Raw genomic sequence first — 21,109 nt, forward strand, 5'->3', positions numbered from 1 at the left:
TGATATCTTGAAATGCCAAGGCATGGAACATCTTCTCTCAGGCAGAAGAAAGTCAGGTTGCACAAATCACATGCCAAGACAATAGTCACTATTTTTTCGATGCTGTTGGAATTATCCACTGCGAATTTGTTCCAGAGGAAGAAATACTGACCATTCACTATGAACAGTCAGTATTATTCAGGAGTAATGCAATGCTTGCATGTGAAGTGCCAGGAAAGAACTGTTCCACAACAACTGGTTTATGTTGCACAACAATGCACCTGTGCACTGTGTGCTGATCATAGTTCAGATCAACTATGAAGAAGTTTCTGGTTTCATAGTTGATCTGTGTGATCAAACATCTCCCTATTTGCATAATTTGGCTCCTGCAGACTTTTTCCTTTTCCCAAAGTTGAAGTGTGCCTTGAAAGGGAGAGTGCTTCAGCGACATTGAGGAAATCCAACATGGTATGACCCAGACACTGGGGGAGGTTCCTTCTCAGGACTTCCACTGTGCCTTCGAACACTTGTAAGACAGATGGAAACATTGTGTGGAGTTGGAGGGAGATATTTCCCCACATCCTACTCATACAACAAACCTTGTGGTGTTCAAACATCTCAAGCTTCAAAATCATCTACAATAAGTATCCTAAACACTAATCTCTATATCATCCTGTAAAGGGGCAATAACCTGGTCACATTCAATGTTTCCAAAAAAAACAGTTTTATCTTTTTTTTCTTGCAAAAAAGACCATAGTTCTTCTCTCCATACTACTTTTGACAATGCTCTATATAACAGTCAAGATCAGATCTTTCTTCCTGGGTTAACTTTTATAGCATTTTCAGCTTCCAGAAAACAGGCCATTATCTTTCTCTCACAACATTACTTTTCATCTGTCCAGTTACTTACTCTGAATTCTAAATTTGCACAAAATTGGAATATTGCTCTCATATTTGAAGTGGTGCATCTAAAATCTTTCTAAAAATTCTTGATAATGTTCAAGAAGAGGGCAGTTCAGTTGATTAACAACTCCTCTCTTACACACACACTTCACCTGTTGTCTCATAGATGGTTAGTTTGCATACTGTCTTTTCTACAGATATTTTCATGGGCACTATTTAACAGAACTAGCATCCATTATGTGCTAAACCTATGATAACACGAGTAACGACTTCCCAACATCAACAACCGCTGACTCACTGAACCGGCTATTCCTAATTATCTTTCATTCCATCTACTCCAGTTCTGTGGAACAACCTTCCTCAAGACTACAACCTCCAGTTGTTTAAGAGGAATATCAACTGATACTCTGCTCTTGATCTCAGCACACACTTTATTTGCTATAGGCCTTGTAGCTATCTGTGGGAGTGATATAAAAAAAAATTCAACTCTGCATTGATTTCTAAACTGTCATTGCATGTGCAGTATATCAATATATCATACCAGAAACTTTATTTGTTATAGCATTGATCAAAATAAGCACAGATGTCATTTATTTTTTAAGGATAATCCCACCTATGAAAGTTTGAAAGTATAGTAGTTAATTATCATGAGTAGCTATGGATAAGTCTATGAACAAAGTCCGGAGACCAAATGGTGTTTTCCAAACTGATCCAACCTTCAGAGGGCAATGACAAACATTTACTATTTAAAGACTAAATATCTCGAGAGTTGACTGTACTTCTGTTGTATGTGAAGAGCTTATGAATTTTAAAAGAGGAAGTTATCAAATATGCTTTATTTGCCTATTCATTTGGAGCACTGGTAAAAGAAACTAGAATATTGTTATCCAATGGAAATCTGAGGGGATTACCATGGGACAAAGGTTGTTCAGAAGGGTGGCATACAGAGCTCTTAGCAGTCTGATATGGAATTAATCAACCATGAGTCCTAAAGAGCCTACAAGGATTAAGGTTAGGAGTATGACACGTACAGAGAAGAACAGTCTCAGTATCATTATTGAAGGGCAGCTACACATAAGCTAAATGTCAACCACAATTGTACAGAAACATCGACTACAACAAAGAAATACTTTAATTAAATGAAAATTACAGATATTTGATTTTAAGCTGCAAAAATCTTGTGTGACTGCATAAAAAGAGAATTATTTTATTGTATTTAAATTTTTACTGTTCTGTTTTTAAATGCTGAAAATGTTTTGTCACATGCAAAATAAACTATCTGCAATCTGTGTTTAGTTAATTAAAGTATTTTTTTCTACTGTAGTTTATGTATATTAAATATGGAGTTATCCATCTATAAATAATGAGCAGTTACCAATGTGTTTAATATGTGGAATTCAAACAAAGGAATGAAGTCTTCAAGAATGATTGAGCATTTAAGAACAAAGCATCAAAAAAAAAAAAAAAAAAAAAAAGATGTGGAGTATTTTTGCAAATGAAAGACTAAATTTAAAAATCATCCTGGACTTAAAGGCCTTGTAGCTATCTGTGGTTCAGATAGTTAGATGTCTGAAGTTAGATGGCTCTCTTTGGTTGCAAAACAAAGTAATCAACAAGAGAAAGGACTTGTTGTGTCATAAACTTTCAAAATTAATTGGCAAACGTGGAAAGCCACATACTATTGGCGAAACCCTCTTCTTACTGGCTAAATACGAAGTTTTAGATACGATGATTGGTCCAGGTAAAAGTAATATGATGTCGTCAATTCCTCTCAGCAATAATTCAGAGCAACAAGAATTGACAAAATGGCAAAAGACATTGAAAAAACTGTGATGCTTTAAAACCATACAATTTTCTTTGCAACTCAATGAGACAATGAAGCTTTGTTAATAGCTAAGTGAGTTATATAAATACTAATGAAGAAATTATTGAAGAGTTTCTTTTTGCTGAATAATGAAAAATTGACACAAAAGGTTCTACAATTTTTAAGGTTGTTAAAGACTTTTTTAATGCTAAAAACATTCCTCTCACAAATATTATGGGGTCTGCAACTGATGGAGCACCAGCCATGACTGGTTGTCATTCTGGATTTATAGCACATTTAAAATAAGCAGTTCCAAATATCTTTACAATTCAATGCATTTTTCATAGACAGCACTTAACTGCAAAACATCTTAGCAATTGACTAAATAAGATTTTGGATGATGCTATTAAAGTAGTGAATAAAATAAAAGCCCAATCATTGAATACCTGTATTTTCCGGGAACTCTGCCATGAAAATGAAGAAGAATTTGAGCATCTTCTGCTTCACACTGAAGTTAGATGGCTCTCAAATGGAAACTGCCTGCAATGCTTTAATGATCTCTACAATACTGTTTTGGAATTTCTTAATTCACGTGATGAGAACATGTGATATGTTCCAAAAAAGGTTGACACTGCATAGCTTTCCAATATTTTTACCAAATTAAATGAGGTTAACATCAAATTGCATGGAAGCAACATGAATCTTATTAAAACAAAGGGAATTCATCATCATCATCATCATGCGTATCAAGGATTTAAGCCTAGCATGGCCTGTTCCGGCCTTAGAAGTCTTCGTTGAATCGTTTAAGAGGACGTCCTGGTTTTCTTTTTCCTAATGGCTTGTACTTTAAGGCTTGCTTTGGTAATCCTTCTGTTTTCATTCTTTGAACGTGTTCCATCCATTTATGTTTATATTTTTTAATTTTTTCTATTACTGGTTCTTGGTTTAATTCTTTCATAATTTCTTCGTTTCTTTTGTGATCAAATAGGGTATACTTTGCAGTTTTTCTCATAAATTTCATTTCTGCTGTTGTTAATCTTTGTTTGTCTTTTTGTTTTATTGTCCACATTTCACTTCCATACATTAAGACTGGTAGGGCTAATGTATTGTATACTTTTAGTTTGGTTTGTTTTTGAACTAGGTTTGGTTTAAATATAGAATTAATTACACCTGTTATTTTTAAATATTTTGCAATTTTTACGTTTATATCTTTTTCATTTTCATATGTGATCATTCATCTTAGGTAGCTAAATGAATTCACCTATTCTAAGCTCTTGTTATCTATTACTATTTTAGTTCTTGCTGGATCTTGTCCTTTAAAGGCCATAGTTTTTGATTTTTCTGTTGATATTATCAAACAATAATCTTTGGATATCTCGTTTAGATCTAAAATAGCTTTCTGTAAGTTATCTTCAGAATTTGTAATTATTATTTGGTCGTCGGCAAAGAGGAGAGTGTTTAAGTTTACTGTAGGAGAAAGTTTAATTCTTTGATGTAAATTTTTATTCCATTTTATTATTATTTCATTTAAGTAGATATTAAAAAGAGTTGCTGAGAGGGGAGATCCCTGTCAAACCCCTTGGTTTATCTCTCTAGTATATGATAGCTCATGATTTAATTTTTTTTGTATATGATTATTTTCATATATACTTGTGACAGCTTTTAGGATATTATTTGGTATTTGTCTTTCTTTTAATATGTTAAATAATATGTTTCTTTTAACTTTGTCAAATGCTTTTTCAAAGTCAATAAATGCAATATGCGTTTCTAAATTATGCGGTCTATACATGATCATCCTTTTCTAGATCCATTCTGTACTTCTAAAATAAAGTTTTCAGAATATTTCATTAGTTTGTTATTTAAGATTCTGCTATATATTTTATAACAGGAATTTAGTATACTGATACCTCTATAGTTTTTAGGGTCATCTCTATTACCTTTTTTAAAGATAGGAATCATAATTGCTTTTTTCCATTCTATTGGGGGAGGGGGGGGGATATACCAGTTGAGTAAATTTTATTTAAAAATAATAAGAGTCTTTCTTTGAATCTTGTTCCTGTGTATTTATACAGTTCTGAACCTAGCTTATCTTCTCCAGGTGATTTTCCGTTTCTTGTTTCTTTCAAGCTGATTTCTAATTCTTCTTTAGTTATTTCCTTTTCATTAATTGTTTGCCAGTTGTCTTTTTTAAAATATTTGTCTGTCGACAGTTCTGTGTAGTAATTTAGAAATTCTTCTAATTTCAATTCAGTGTTTCAAAATCTTATATACATTGGGTCTTATTTTATATAAATCATGTTCTAAATTAGAAACAAATTTGTTCCATGATCCTCTATGTCTTTTTCTGACTTCTCTTTTAGCTATAGCTCTTATTCTTTTATATTCTATTTTACAAAGGGAATTATAAATGCTTTTATCAGCAAATTAGCTTTCTATAAGCAAAGCATTGCAAGACGAGATTTTCTGCAGCTTCCAAGTCTACAAATAATAGATGATGATTTAATATTAGATACAAATTCGGATTATTATTGTTCCCATCTTCTAATACTGAAAGATTTGATGATAAGATTCAAAGACTTTGATGAGCTTAAAATACTCGACTGGGTCATAAATCCATTTCTTTCTGAGTCCACTTCTGTTCACCCAAATTTGTGTGAAGAATTTTTTGACTTAAAGAACGATTTTGATCAAGTGCAATTTCAACAGTGTGGGTACGAAAGATTCTGGCCAAACATGCAATGCAAGTATCCTCAGCTTTGGCAAGAAATAAAATTACTGCTCATTGCTTTTCCTTCTTCATACTTGGTCAAAAAAGGATGTAGAGTTGTGTTGCAATTGCTAGCTAAGCAGCGAAATAGACTGCAAATAAGTGAAGGAGGCGACTTGATACTTTGTTTGTCGAACACTGAACCTAATTCAGCTGAGGGTAGCCATTAATGATTGGTTTATTAAATACAGTAACTTAACATCTTTTGTGAGTAAAAATTTTAATTTATAACAGTCATTAATTTTTAATTAACTATCAGTTCAAATATGCTGATGGTAATTTAGGTTTGCCTAATAATATATTATAACTATCTCATCGAGTCATTAACCTAGTGTAAAATTGAGCAGGGGGCACCAGGCCATGCAAATAGTTGAAAGGAGGCACCAAGCAAACAAAGGTTAAGAACCGGTGTAATGGAAATACAAACCAGTCATGGTAGTTTCTCCCTTCATGACTGGTTTGTATTGGAAATGTTGTCAACATTCATGTCAAGAGCTTGCATAATCACTTTCACATAATCATAAAAAAACGGGCAATTGGCTTTCAGATGTGTGTGTAATATTGAACTTCTCAACATAGGAAAAAATGCTACTCCATGTGGGATGACTAGGCAAAGACTATTTTGAGAGTATAGTTAAGTGACAGATGATGCCATCAAAGTGAAAGAGTAGGCTTATTTACTTTGACATAAAGATTTGAATGGATAATGGATAGGATTCAACCATTGCAGAACTCTCCTTTGTAGAAGCACAAACTTGGGACCCATAATAAAGCTTTGAGCAAACACGTGCATGATAAGGGTGAAGGGTGAAGCAAGAAACATTGATTAACACCCTAATCTGTAGAGTATACTGTGTGAAGGATATTCAATTGTTCTCCTTAGTTGACAAGTGCCTGTAAGGAATGTAAGCTTTCTGTCAAAAGTGAGTCCTAAGAACTTGACTTCTGTTGCTGCTGGGATAACAGTTTATACCATCCTTAACTTCTGGATCTGGGTTAAGACCACATTTGGCAGATGTGTATATGGACACTGAAACCTAAAACCATTACTAAAGATCCTACAAACAGATATGAACATTTGCTCATTGAAGTTATGTTTCACAAATGATAGAAAAATTGTGAGGATCATCAACAACAGAGCATTGCCTACTGTGGGAGGAAGCTATTCAGCGATTGAATTTATTCTAATGGCAAAAGGTGTTGAATTTAAGATAGTACCTAAGGTGGACATGCTCTTCGTAGCAATACAACAAGGTTTTTTAATATTAAACCAGCAGATTTCACATTTCATGAATGCATCTCTTACACATACCCTCTGTCCAAAAAGAAACCGAACTTTTCGAAAACAGAAGAAACTAGTGCCGCCACCTGTTGTATCTTTTTGTTGTCAAAAGCGGCAACCTTCATTAGTGTTGTTTCAACCGTTTATGACATTTGTTTCATTAGAAGCCAAGTTAATAGTGCCAAGAGTGACTGTGTTTTGACGAATGGTCGGAAAATGAGTTTCAAACAGAGAGCTGCGATTGACTTTTGTGTTAAACTTGGTAAAAGTTTTACCAAAATGCATCAAATGCTTCAAGAAGCATACGGTAATGAATGCTTATCCCATACTCAAGTTTACAAGTGGTTTAAGCGATTTCAAAGTGGTCATGAGACGCTTGAGAATGACGAAAAGCCAGGCAGTCCAAAAACTCGACTGAGCAAGGTTAACATCCAAAAAGTGCATGATTTCATCAAAGAAAACCTGAAATCATCCGTGAGATTGATTGAAGATAAACTGGGGATTCCAAAATCAGCTGTGCACAATATTTTGACTGAGAGTTCGGGCCTTCGTAAATTGAATTCGTGATTTGTTCCCCACAAGTTGACCGATGACCAAAAAAATGTATCGAATTGAACACTGCAAAGGATCTCATTAAAACCAATCATAAGGACTCAAATGTCCTTGAAACGTTACTGGTGATGAAATGTGGTGTTTTGAGTATGAACCCGAAACAAAGTGCCAGAGTGCTGAGTGGAGACCACCAGAAGAGGGGCATCTGAATAAAAGTCGCTTGGAGAAGTCAAAAGTAAAGATAATGCTGATTTGTTTCTACAATTCCAAGGGCATTATCCACAAAGAATTCGCTACACCTGGCCAAACGGTCAATGGTGAGTTTTATCTCAAATTTTTGAAGCAATTCATAGCGAGAATTCGTCATGTACGGCATGAATATCGTGATGCAGGCAGCTGGTCACTTTTGCATGATAATGCACCATCTCATTGTTTGAACACTGTGAGACAGTTTTTGAGCAAAAACCAAGTTTGCATGTTGGATCACTCGCCGTATTCACCTGATTTAGCACCCTGTGACTTCTTTCTCTTCACCCAACTTCATTTGCCGATGAAAGGAAAGTGATGTGACACCACTGGAAATATTCAAGCAGCAGTAACCATGACCCTCAACAGTATCCCAAAAACCGATATAAAAAACTCATTTAACAAATTAATTGACCTTGCCAAATGCGGTATCGAAGCTGAGGGAGAGTATATTGATTGAAATAAATGATTTGAATAGTTATAATTGGCTTGTGTTTTTTTTTATTTTCTATCAAAAGTTCAGTTTCTTTTTGGACAGAGGGTGTATATCCAAAAAGAGCAAATTATTATATTGGGTTGGCAAATAAGTTTGTTCGGTTTATGCATTAGTACAAGTTTATGCCGCTTCGCCTGTCGCTATTGTTGCGTTACCGAGCAACGCTATTGCACAGTTGAAAGGCGACATTTCACATAACCTTTCAGTGAATTTTCATTCAGACAATTTCAGTTGGGTGTGTGTGTGTAACATATTTTTAGAAATGGAAGGAAATAACATACATTACCAGCATATTTTGCTTTTTTATTTCAAAAAAGGCAACGAGCTGCAGAGGCCCATAAAAAAAAAAATGCAGCGTATATATGGGGATGGTGCCTTAACAGAATGCATATGCCAAAAGTGGTTTGCCAAATTCCGTTCTGGAGATTTCGACATCAGTGATGCGCCTTGCGCCTGACCGAGGTTGATTCAAGTGTTGTGAAGGATATCGTTGACAAAAATCCATCACAAACAGTGCAGGAGATTGCTGCAGTACTGAACATATCCCATACAAGCGTTGAAAACCATCTGCATAAGCTGGGATATGTTTCATAACACAATGTTTAGGTGCTGCATGAATTGACTGCTCGCATATCCATCTGTGATTCGCTGCGAAGTCGCCAAGAAAACAACCCATTTTTGAAGTGGATGATTGCGGGAGATGAAAAATGGGTCGTGTGCGATAAATTGGTGTGTAAAAAATTATGGGGTCACAAGAGCAAATTGCCGCAAACAACCTCGAAAGCATGATTGCACCCAAAGAAGATCGTGCTCTCTATGTGGTGGGATTATAAAGGTGTTTTCCAGTACGAGGTGTTACCGTCAGGCAGAACAATTGATTCAACTGTCTATTGCTCATAGTTAACGCAACTGGCCTGTGCAATTAGCACAAAAAGTCCCGAATTGGCAAATCAGAAAAGAGTTGTCTTTCACCACGACAACGGCAGACCCCACACATTGTTAACAACCTGGAGTAAATTGTTACATCTTGGCTGGGATGTTTTGCAGCATCCTCCGTACCTGGCATCTTCCGATGACCACTTATTCCGATCGTTGCAGAATTCTCTGAATGGAAAAACCTTCGCTAATGAGGAGGCTGTCAAAAGACACCTGGATCAGTTTTTTTCACCAGTAAACCTCAGGAGTTTTATGAACACGACATAATAAAGTTGGTGGACAGATGGCAAGAGGTCATTGATAAAGAGGGTCAATATATAACTGATTAGTATGTATTATATATATTAAATAAAATGTGTTTCATTCCACTCTGAACAAATGAACAAACTTATTTGCAAACCCAATAATTTGATGAAACACGGGGGGGGGGGGGTTTAAAGGGTTTTAAGGTATGTTCTTTCTTGTGATTATATCAGTTGCTCAAATATCATTTTTGTTCTAGGTGTATATCAGAACTTTTCACCCCCCCTCTCCCTCTTATATCCACATGTTCCAGGGTAGACAAATGGTGCATTCTTTACTACCTTTTTCTGGATTTTATCCCACATGATTTTTTCATTGGTTAAATAACAGAGATGATGTAAATCAGATCCAAGATTGTTTGACTCTGACATCTAAAGTACTGTGCTTTGGCCTGAGCACAATTAACAACTATTAGATTTGATGTGGTAGGATATCTCTGATCTTTATTGGCTGCTTGGTACTCAGGTTTCACCATCAAGATAGTGTTTATGGAAAGATAGTTACTACTGTCTGGACAACACAACTGTTACATACAACTTATTCCTTTATAAATTTGACAAAATGAGAAAATGTATTCCTGTTAGAAATGTATTCAATTTTTCACAATGGGAGTCATGCAAAAGAACATGGTTCCTGTGAGAATGTAGCACAAAGCAAAAGGAAATGATCAATCCCATATATGTTTTCTTTGACATCCAACATAAGCAATGGAAGAATGGCAGGGGAACAGATCTTACATTGGATCTCACCCCCCCCCCATAAGATCTATTACAGATGAACACATGCTCAACAATCCAGCATTGCCCATTCATGTAGATAATATTGCAAAGAGTACTACATTCATTAAAGTTTCCCATAAGGAGTATGTGCTGAGGCAATTGCTATATGAGATTATCAAGGTCAATCTGAGTTAACTGGCAATCCAGAGGTAAGTGAAGCATATTGTAATAAGAAATACGAACTGAGAGGCAGACTTGGTTTATATGAGATGATGGAAGGCAGACTGCTAGCATTTCGATAGTAATGTTAAGCTTGATGGTTTGAAAAAGGTTATAGTTATTGATGCTTCCACAAGCAGGACCATCTCAAGTTCTATCCTTATGAATAATAATGAAAAATCTTACAGTAGTGTCTTTACTGAGTTTTAAATGCTTGATATCAATATTTTGGCAAAATCTATGACAGTTCCATAAGAATTTCTCTATATTTCTAGCTTTGCAGACATACAACTTCTGAGAGGCCGAGGGCTTACCTTTGTCTAGCTTGTTTGGGAAGTGTGGACAGTCGGTGTCCATCTCTTCCTCTGGAAAAATGTTTCATACATCTGATAAGTCAAAGTCAGTTCTTGAGTAAATTTACATTCAGTGGATACAGAATCAGCAATAAAAAGACAACCACAATGAAAATTGGCAGAAGCATTGAAAATATTGACTGCATTCTGAATGGAGAAAGAACCTATAGAATAAGTAAAACATTTCAGTTATTTAGGCACAATTTTCAGTGAAGATGGCAAATTAAATATGGAAATAGACAACAAGATTAGCAAAGCTGGTATGGTAAGAATTCAGTTGAATAAATTTATATGGAATAAGAGAGAAATTATTTAGTCATAACACTAAATTAGCTGTACACAAAACAGTGTTCAAACCAATTTTAACTCATGGATCTGAGAGCTAGGTAAGAAATAAAACACTTGTTCAAAGACTGGAGACTACATGTATGAGTTAGGGATGTAGAGTCTAGCAGGACATTTGAGATATCCTTATTTTAGTCAAATGCTGGGAGTTGGGATGTGTCAAAAGCAAACTCATGAACAGTTCAAGGTTCAGGCAAGAAAGGCAAAATCAGATGAGAATCTAGCCCAGAAAGCCAAAGGAAGTTCCAAAGAGTTCTTTTGTTACGTGGCAAGTAAGAGGAAGAATGATTATAACCTTAACGAGTGACGATGGTCACGAGGAGACAGAAGCAGATGAAATAGTCGAGTTACTGAGTGACCACTTCGCAAGAGCATATCGTCTTAGTGAGGTTACTGCTTTAATCTGTGTGATAGACACTATTGGGGAACAGAGGTGGATGAATTGGAGGTTAGGATATTGCAGAATCTCAATGTAAATACAGCTGTGGGATTAGATGGGATATCAGCTAGGATTCTGCAAGAAATGTGCAAGAGAACCAGGAATGCTTTTGAGTAGGCTCTTTAATTTAAGTCTTGGCTCTGGTAGAGTTCCAAGGGAGTGGAAAGAGGGTGAAATAATTCCTTTGCATAAGGGAGGTTCAGGTACTGCAGTAGCAAATTATAGACCAACCAGTATCTCAGGCGTGGTGGTAAAAGTACTAGAAAAATTGGTATAAATGAGAATTCAAAAATGGGTAGATAAAAATATGATACTGTATGAGGGTAAACACGTGAAGGGTCGGTCATGTCTTAGTAATTTACTAACTTTTTATAATAGTGTACCAGCTGAGTTGGATAAAGGAAATGGCTAAAAAATAAATAAATAAAGGAAATGGATAAAAGGAAATTATTAATTTCACCAAATGCACCAAGAGGTCATCATTCTCATTTCTTGAATCACATGCTTTTTTCTTACTGTTCTCTCATCTTCATTATTTTTTTTTTTTGCCAACTTTAGTATTCAAGTCATGTTTTGGTACTTGTTCTATATACTTTTGTAACTTATAAAAATTCTCCTTCTCTTCAAGATCCTTCTCATTTGTTGGTGCATAAAATTGTATTATGGTTATTTTAATACATCTTGAATATAATCTAGCCATTATCTGCTCACTTATGGGCTTTCAATTTATCAACCTTTTACTTATTTCTGCACTAAATATAAGTGTCACACCTCTTTCATGGCTTTCATCTGATCCTGAATACAATATATGATATCCATGTACAGTTTTCACTCTTCCAAAGCCTGTCCATCTCAACTTACTTAACCCTAAATTATCTATTCCATACTTTCCTCTTCCTTTATAACTTCTCTTGTCTTTCCAATTTGAAACATACTTTTAACATTTCATGTTGCAATTAACGTTTTCTGTTTAGGAAAGTGGTGACCTCACCTGTTTCAAAAGTTCCTGTAGGCTTTACCCTTGAAACTTCGTTCACATTATCTTCTTGACAACTTAAATAGTGGTCATCAGGAATCCTGCAGGTCAAAACACCTGACACCTGGTATGCTGGTTTTCTTGGGCTATTGATTTCCATAATCAGGGAATTTTTATAGTCATTAATAAAGGTATTAATATTATATCAAAAGTTAATTCCTACACTATATTGCCTCTTCAATATTTCTACTCAACTGGCATAGAAACAAGTGCTCACAATCAGCCCCTCTCCAAACAAAGTGATAAATGTCAGCCAACAAACAACCATCCACTTCTCATTTCTATTCTCCCAAAAACTATGGAGAAGGTCATCAATGGACAACTTCTACACTTCTGCACATCACCTAGAGGCTAACCAGCTAATTTGTGAACAATAATATGAATTTTTCCACTCTCAATCCATAGGTGATCTGGCATTCATCATCTGCTACTGGACCCAAAGCCATGGGAGGGTTTGCAGAAATTCACATGGTTGCTGTTGATATTTCTATGGCATTCGATCAGGTCTGGCAGGTTCCTCTCACCTCACTCACTATATGTTATGGTAGATGGTTTCCTCTCCTCATATTTCCCCACTTTTATTTATTCTTATGGCAGAAAGAATATAAACAGCTATAGGTCAATGCCTAGTCCATAAAGCCAATCCAGGGCCTCACCTATCACCTCGTGGATGTCTTGGAGGTTACCACAAAATGGCATTTTGGACAGTTGTTCACAATATGAGTGATCGTATGGGCTATGGGGGAACAATCACAATAAGGGTGGTCTGACAGTTTACATTTGTGTAGTAGGTAGCCACATCTGCTCTGATTAGTTCTGATCCTGTTGATAGGTGACCAAATCTTCCTAGGAAGAGCAAAACCAGGCTGTGGAGCACAAGGATCTTCAACAAGGAAGCCATTTGTTGGGAGATTGTTCTTCACCTAAAATCAAGGAACCGTTTCTGGTCCATGGACAAACTCTCTTCAGCTGCCTTACCATTAACATCTGACATGTGGAGATAACACTGGTCCAGAAAGGGTTTCTTGATTTTAGGCAAAGACTAGGTGGATTTTTGAGTCTCGTGCAGGGGCAGGAGCAGGTTGCCCATTACTTTATTAAATTCTTTAATCAAGGCTTGTCTTCTCCATATATTTGGTGGAGCAATATTAGATAGGACAGGTAACCAGGGGAGAGGGGTGCTTCTCAGTGTCTCACTAATTGTGTGCAGTAGAGTTTAGTTGGGTGTCTATGATGTTAGTGTGCACACTTCTTTCCCAGATGGGGGGGGGACAGTATTCTGCTGCAGAGAATGGGAGGGCTAGTGCAGATGACCTTAGGACTTCTGCCCCACAACCCCAGGTTGTTCCAGCAAGCCTTGAAATGATATTATTTCTCATTTTAATTTTATTGGACAGGGCGGTGATGTGCCTTTCATAGATTAAGCTTCTGCCCAGGCTCACTCCAAGGTATTTCGGATGAGGCTCATGTTCTACCATCTTGCTGCAGAAAGAGAGGTTGAGGTGTCGATATGCCTCTGTACTTTCACTCTTCTTTCTGTACATAATTGACCCTCTTATTATCTTCAAATCCTATCAATAGCTATGCTGATGACAGTACAATCCACTCTTCATTTTCATTAGACAAACCTTGTAGTACCCAATTATTAGAAGCTTCAAGATTCTCCATAACAAATACCTTAAACTCATATTACCTCACTATTCTTCAATGGAGTGAAGATAAACTTGTGAACTGAAGCATTAGTAAAACCCACTTCTGTATAATTTCCTGCAAGAAAAAAGCTCATGTCACTTCCCCTGAACTACTTACCCATCCCCTCCAGCCTTTCCTAAAGGATCGGGTCCAGGGACACTCCAGTCCCTGTCAATAATGGCTAATTCAGTCTCTGCTGAATTAGCCACTATAATTTTTCTTTCTTTAAAAACTATAGGAACAAGAGAAACTGCTGCTAGTCAACATCTTCAAACTCATTGAACCAACTTCTCCTTTCATTTCATCTACCTCTGTTCTCTGTAACAGAGGTAGATGAAATGAACCAAAGTTTTCAGAATAATTAGGTCATTGAACAGATGGTATCAAGAGAAGAATCATATGAAAAATGAAGATATTAGGAAGATAATCTTGAAAAATATGTGAGCAAAATTAATATAAGGTGACATAATCACTTAAATGGGACAGAAAAGGTTAGCAAAACAAATATTTGATAACAGGATGGAAGAAAAAAAGACTTGGAGGATGCAGTCAGAAATGTTTCAAAAGAACCAAAATATGTGATTTGAAACTGAAACTGAAGTTACACTGGATGAGAAAATTCATCTGCTACTACTTAGTCATCACAAACAACCATATCTGTAGTAGGATATGAAGTGTATTAGTGTATGACATTAAAATAACAGTAATCGTAGTCTAGACAAGACTTTTCTACAATGGATAAAGAGACTGTGGAGAGGAGCAGGCCTTATTAATATAACCACTATTATTATTATTATTATTATTATTATCATCATCTGAGACCTCCAGGAAGTCAAGGAATCATTGAGGGAGGATCACCTAAATCAAATGTCATACCTTCCCTTAAATTCATTTGCACTAGGTGCACTCACTACCTCTAAAGGCAAACTATTCCAGTCCCTCACTGCTCTGTGAAAGAAAAAAACCTAGCTTTAATCTCTTCCTTGACTGTGAACAAACTTAACTTCCATGGATGCCTCTGTGTTCTCTCCCCACCTTTCATATAACACCCAAAATTTCATCACACGATATCCCATAACACCCGTTCAAAAGTTTATACACCTCTATCATTATCATATTACCCCCTCTTTCGCCTGTTAATCAGTCTGTAATCCACATACTCGCAATCTGTTCCTCATAACCTAAATCCCATAATCCATATATAATCTTTGTAACTCTTCTTTGCACCCTTTCCACAGCTTCTTTATCCCCTTGGAATCTGGGAGACCAAATCTGTGCAAAATAATCCAGGTATGGTCTTATCAAAGTCTTATAGAGGCAAAATGACTTCCTCATCCTTACATGTCAAGGTTCGCTTCAACATCACAATTATCCTTTGAGTTGTATTTGCAACTTTTGCTATGTGACCTTTGAACTTCAAATTCCTATCCACCAATATGATAAGATCCCTTGCCTCTTCAGTTTCTTGTAGCATAACCCTGCTAATATAATATGCCACTGGAACTCTAATCACACCAAAGTGCATAACTTACACTTACTAACATTAAACTGATAGCCATTTTCGTTTTGCCCAAATTTCCAGCCTGTTCAAATCATTTTGTAAGTGCTGAATAGCATAGTAACATCCTGATTGCCCTGCCTATCTTTGCATCATCGGCAAACAATTGCACATCTGATGTTAGACTCTGCCTGATGTCATTAATGTATAGATTGAACAATAATGGCCCAAGGACTGAACCCTGAGATACACCACTGGTCATCTTAATCTGGCAGATTCACACACACTGTATACCACTTTTTGGTATCTGTTTGTCAACAATCTCCTGATCCAAGTCAAGAGTTTATATTCCAATCACATATTCTCCAGTTTATTAAACAGCCTTTTGTGTGGAATCCTATCAAATGCCTTAGAAAAATCCAACATTATCATATGTATCCATTACCTTTATCCAATTCGGCCATACCACTGTTATAAAATATGAACAAATTGTTAAAACATGACCTTCCTTTATTAAACCCATGCTGCTCCTTGCAGAGGATAGATTGTTTGTCTATCCATTTCTGTATGCAAGTTCTTACCAATTTCTCTAAAATCTTCACTACCACACCAGATACTGATAGGTCAAGTAGTCAGACACATCAGTTTTTGCCCTTGTACAATGGAACTATCATAGATTCCTTCTATTCCTGAGCTTAGACTCAAGTTATACAAACATGTAAAAGGCCTACATATCTAGCCTATATCATACCTAGCACATCTAAAAGCTGAACATTCTTTTAGCAAACTGGTTGATATTCCATCTATCCCCCTATTGATAAATTCTTATCCAGGTTATGCAACAGCTCTTCTCTAACTATTCATCCAATATAGCAGTAGCACTGTGCATTATGTTACATACACCTCATTGATATATCTTAGCAAAGTGAGCACTCATTAACTGAACAATCTCATTAACTTCTGACACTAGAGTACCATCTACACACAATAAAGTTATTCTTTCACATTCATTCTTTCTTTTGCTTGCAGGATAATGATAAAATTCTTTTGGATTGCCTTTAGCTTGCATGGCCAATTTTTTTCATACTCCAATTTAGCTTTCTGCACAATACTTGTTACTTTTCTGGCCTGAGCTTTATATATTTCATAACTCCTCTCACTTTTATTTTCACGATATTCTTTCCACATCATCATCTTCTTGTGGATCTCTTGCTTAATAAGGTTGCACATCTATTTCACTGCCAACTTATTTATTCTTCGAACACCAGGGATACATTCAGATACCGCCTTCTTTAAACAATTTTTCAAAGCTTCCCATGCATTGCTGACATTTTTCCCATTCCATAACTGATACCATGGCACCAAAGATAGTATTATCCTAAGTTGATCATAATTTCCAGCTTTGTAGTTCAACATGTAACCTGTTTTAATCGGAGCATCCATACAATTAGATACTTCCCAAGAAAGCGCAGCATGATCACTGTCACCAATTGGTGGTATTGTTGAAAGTTGTTGAAAGTTTACTCCCACTGAAGAGACCTCAATAAAGGTTGAAACTAGTCTGGGTAGTGGCCCTTCCCTTAATGCATAACATTAGGCATATCCGCAAGGAGATGTGTTTTGCATTATAGGAGATACTCAGACAGGAGTGTTGGTAGCTTGCTCCACCTTTGCAACGAGTTGCCCTGGTGCTGTATCACCTTACCCCAGTCCTGAAGATACTTCAGGCGCAAACTTTGTTTGCTCACACTTGGATAAAGGATTAAACTAAATTTATTATACTCTAACCAAGTGAAAAATAAACTTTCAACATCTTTCTCTAAATCCAGAGTAATTTATTAAAAAAGGGTGGCACACCATTTGGCAACTCCGATAGGTAGAGATGACCTGCAAATGCTTCTCCTGGTATCTCAACTTGGGCCTGGCTCCCACTGAAGAGACCTCAATAAAGGTCGAAACTAGTCTGGGTAGTGGCCCTTCCCTTAATGCATAACATTAGACATATCCGCAAGGAGATGTGTTTTGCATTATAGGAGATACTCAGACAGGAGTGTTGGTAGCTTGCTCCACCTTTGCAACGAGTTGCCCTGGTGCTGTATCACCTTACCCCAGTCCTGAAGATACTTCAGGCACAAACTTTGTTTGCTCACACTTGGATAAAGGATTAAACTAAATTTATTATACAATTGGTGGTAAAATAGCCATATTCTTACCAGAGATCCTTTCTGATGCTTTGAGGAAATCCAATACTCTTTGACCTCAAGTTCCTTCTTTCACATTCTACTTGAGAAATTCAATAAATTCCTCTTCTTTCTTATCACAAGATTTCTCATCTACCCAATCAATGTTTGGAAAATTAAAGTCGCACATAATGATCACTCGTTTGGTAATCTGTCAACTTCCATTTCACACTAGACAGACTCAAACTGACTGCTACATGGGACATTGTTACCATCATTGTTTTCTTGTGTTTTCTACCCTAACTGAACTTAAGTCATCTGATATCATTAGGCGTACTCATTCTTCTCCTCTCCTATCTCATATGTCATTTCTAAAAATAGTATACATGTTACCGCTAAAGTGCAGAAATCAGTTATTCTGCAGATTATCTAGGTATTGTGCAGATTAACTACGGTGATCCGTTAATGTGCGGAAAATTGTTTCATTTCTCAAATTACCTAGGTAATCTGCACATTACCTACTAGGCACTCGTTAAAGTGAAAATAAGATCTTTGCTGGAACAACAGCAACGTTTCTGTATGTTTAAATTAAGATAATGTTATTTATTTATTTTTTGATATCTAAAGAATCAAGTTAATACAATCAAACAATCAACAAATTAGTTGATAGAATCAATCATCAATCAATTAATATAATACAAGGAATCAAACGGTTTAAAATATTATTACAATTAAGAAAAAAAACATGATAAAATTATGTTTACTTATTAAAAAACCAAACTAAAAGTGGAGGGAGAGGGGGGAAGGAGTAGGGAAAGGAAATGAGAGAAACAAACTTTTGAACTTTAACGATACGGAAGCTGTTAATGTGCACATTACCTTGGTAAAATGTGGAAAACTCTTGATTCCGCACGTTAACGGAGCAAATCAGTTAATCTGCAGATTAGCTAGGTAATGTGCACATTAACGGTTTTCGCACTTTAGCGGTAACATACATATTACACTTGATCCCATATCTGAGTCTAATAGCCAAGTTTCACTAATGGCAACAATCTTAGCCCACATCATTTTCAATAAAGCAATGAACTCAACCCCTTTGTTTCTGATGCTCCTGGCATTTGTGTATAGACATAATAAATTACCAACTACCCCATTCTTATACAGGAAAACCTTGCTTAATGCAATTAATTAATCCATCAATTAATGCACACTAAGCGAATACAATAAACAACAGGAATCATTATAATTCATCCATCGGTTAGTGTAAATTTGGAAAAAAAAAATTACAGTATAAGCTATATTAAAGGATAAAATCATCAAAATTAATAAAAATCAATTGCTTAAATTTTTATTTAATGTCTCAACATTTGATTGAGCTATTTTTTATAAAAAAAATTAAGTAAAGATGTTTGAATCATGCTCAACTTTTTCATCTTGCCATGCAATTTGCAATAGCTGGTGATTGCTTTATCAAGATTTTGGCAGACTTTAAAACTTCGTTTCATATCAGGATCAGCAATCTCAATGTGATTGAAAACTAGCTCAAGTTCTTTTGCAGTTAGCTTCTTAGTCGTAACATTCTCCTTCTTGTTCGCACTCCTTATCTTCTTCTTCATATGCACACTGTTCTTCTAGTTGAAGGAGATCATTCTCACTTAACTGTTCTGAATGGGAATCAAGCAAGTTTCTCACATCTTCATTATCCAGTTCATTAAATCCAAGTTTTTTCCAATTGTGCTGATTTCTTTAATAATGTTAGATCTTGGATTTTGCACATGCTAAACTAACTTAGGCTTGAGTTTAAAGTCACCTTCTATATTGCCTCCTAATAAAAGCATAAACGATCTTTATATACTGTATTCTGGTTGAGATATTTCAGTTTTAACTAGAAAAGTTTTTGTTGGCATACGCTTCCAGAAGAGACCAGTTTCGTCGATGTTGAATATTTGCCGATCATCATAATCACCCTCCTGAATTATGCTTTGCAATTCTTCACGAAACTTGGCCACAGAATCTTTATCAACAGTAGCAGATTCCTCAGTTATTCTTACATTATGCAGTCCAGCTCGATTTTTAAAATAGTCAAACCATTCTAAACTTGCAGTAAAGCTTTCACATTGCTCTTGAAATTTGGTTTCTTTCAGTGAGGTAAAAATATTGAGAGGTTTTGCTTGAATATTCCCTGTACTAAGAAGTATTATTTTTTTGTTTATAATCCTCAACCCAGAGTGACAGAAGATGCTCCATCTCAATCATAAAATGGCTTCTAATTTTGGGTAATCTGCATGCTTAAAGAAGCAATAGCAACTTTCCTTGTTCTTTGTATTCTTTGTTCTTATTTAATATAGTCCAAACTGTTGACTCACTATATCCTAGGTCTCGCACAATCATTGTATTACTAGCACCACTTTAATGTCTCTTAATGACTTCCAGATTTTCCGTATGCTGCAGATTGGTGGCAAAAAATTTTGCACGATGTAAAATTTTGCATAACAAAAAAAAAAATCGCATTAACTGATTAATCACTTGCTTAAATCGGGAAATAGTATCATTTCACTCAATTGCGCTAACTGATTATCGCGCATATCAAATTCACAATAAGCGAGATTTTCCTGTAATTTGATATGCATTCTATTTGCCCTTGTTGTAGAACTTTTTCTCTTTTCCTCCCGAGACAAACTTAAAACGTCCAAACCCAAAGCATATTTTTCCACCCCCTCGCCACATACATAACGTTGTTTGAAGGCATTTTTATATTTATCTCATTTGCATACTATAGCTGAACTTTTACACACACTTTTTCCATTCATCAATTGATGATTTAGTTTCTCTGATTCTCTCCATTAGGTCTCATACCAAGAAGAGTAATTTTTCCAGGTTCCTGATGCTAAATGAATTCAAGTGCAGGACATCCCTCTTATATGGCCTGCACTTGAATTCATTTAAATGCAGGCCATTTTGAGTTTGAAGCCATCAAACTCACTTCATACATCTAAAAAATTGCATCCATTTATTCATCTAATGAATCACATCTAATTATTACTCTCTCACATTTCTTTCTCGCTTCTTCCAACAGACCTTTAATATCTTCTCTCATACTATATTTGTTGCTACTTAAATTATTAGTATCCAAAACTACCATTTCTTTTGCTTTTCTTTCTTGTTTTTTAATTACGTTTGCATATCTTTATTTTTCACCCACAGGAAACTAGAAGTGGTGACTTCCCTGACAAGTGCAAATTTTAAGATTGAATCACCATATCATATCATATCACCTCTTTTTATTTTAGATTTTTAACTGACTTATCTTGCTGTTATTAATATTATGATTACCAAGTACAGTACTTTCCTGCCTGTTTT

General features: G+C 35.7%; 1 protein-coding gene across 8 annotated transcripts in view; it reads right to left on the minus strand.

Moving 5' to 3' along the window:
• Upf2 (UPF2 regulator of nonsense mediated mRNA decay) overlaps positions 1-21,109 on the minus strand; it is a 705,876-nt gene that overhangs the window by 165,711 nt on the left and 519,056 nt on the right. The gene's annotated exons all lie outside the window — the stretch shown is intronic.

Source organism: Typopeltis vanoorti, chromosome 2, assembly GCF_054136105.1.
Source record: "Typopeltis vanoorti isolate ZY-2024b chromosome 2, IOZ_Tvanoo_1.0, whole genome shotgun sequence".
NCBI classification, from domain to species: Eukaryota; Metazoa; Arthropoda; class Arachnida; order Uropygi; family Thelyphonidae; genus Typopeltis; species Typopeltis vanoorti.